Genomic DNA, 1,410 nt, shown 5'->3' on the forward strand with positions numbered 1-1,410 from the left:
CAAACCAAAACAAACAAACAAAAACAAAAAAACAAGTTGTCACCCTATGCTTCAGTATCTGCCAATCAGGCTTGCTAGAACAAACACTACAGTAGAAAGAGCTGTGAACAAAGGCACACTTCTTGTTTCGTAGCAGGCAGAGGTAACATTCTGATGAGTTACTGACTGCAGCGATGCTGGGACTGAAGGGTCTAGTCAAACAGTCTGCTCAGACTCTGGATTCTTATAGAATTTAACAGCAGATTTGCAGGCCTTGCAACTGAATAGTCCTTTTGGTACTTTTGTTAAAAGGATTTCCTAATTTCATACTGTAGAAGAGCAAATATAACAAGATAGCCACATTCATTTCCTTAACTGCTCACTCAAGGTTTGCTTAAGAAAGAACAGCATTTGGAATGCTGATTGTCAGCTATTATTGTGGCAACTTTGTAATCTTTCCCCACTTTCCCCCCAAGCACAACCTGAGGTTTAAGGGAATGTTCCCCTCATTTTTATAATCACGGTGACTATTCAAGGGGAAAGGACAGTGGGAATTCAACAGAAGGAGCACCCTGGCCAGGGGTGCTGCCACAAGGAGCTGTCTTGTAAAGTTAACTTGCTTTGACAAGTTCCAGATGTGATTCACGGGACCAGAAATTCTGATTACTGAAGCCTAACACCATCCAGGAGACATGATTTCTGTCAGATAGAAGAGTTTTTAGAAGATCTTTCTCTCTTTCTAGGATCAAATACCAGAATGCATATTGGCTTCTATTCTAATTTTAAGGCTGATATTTGAGATGCTCTCTTTTATGTTGTTTCTAAGAAGGGACTAACGATTCTCGTTTGTGGGTCTTTGTTGGTCCTCACATTCAGCTACTTCCTTACCTATGCAATGACCATGAGAGATGGGAGCAATATATTCTTTTTTGTTTGTTTGTTTGTTTTTCGAGACAGGGTTTCTCTGTATAGCGCTGGCTGTCCTGGAACTCACTCTGTAAACCAGGCTTGCCTCAAACTCAGAAATCCGCCTGCCTCTGCCTCCCGAGTGCTGGGATTAAAGGTGTGCACCACCAGGCCTGACTGGGAGCAATATATTCTTGAAGTGTATAGTTGGGTAGTGTATAATAGCTGGAGAGTTGGATGCATTGGTAAAGCCCTTGACCTAGAAGAATGAGAACCTGAATTGGATGCCAGGAACCCATATTTTTAAAAGTGGGGTTTGTGTGCGAGCTTGTGATCCCAATAATAGAAAGGCAGAGGTGGGTGGAGCTTATAGATTGCTGGCCAGCCTGCCAAACTTAGTTGGAGAATTCGAGGTCGAAATGTAAGGCTTTGACAACATAAAAGAAATCATTAAGGGGCTGGTGAGATGGCTCAGGGGGTAAGAGCACCCGACTGCTCTTCCGAAGGTCTGGAGTTCAAATCCCA

Source organism: Mus pahari, chromosome 13 (assembly GCF_900095145.1).
Source record: "Mus pahari chromosome 13, PAHARI_EIJ_v1.1, whole genome shotgun sequence".
NCBI classification, from domain to species: domain Eukaryota; kingdom Metazoa; phylum Chordata; class Mammalia; order Rodentia; family Muridae; genus Mus; species Mus pahari.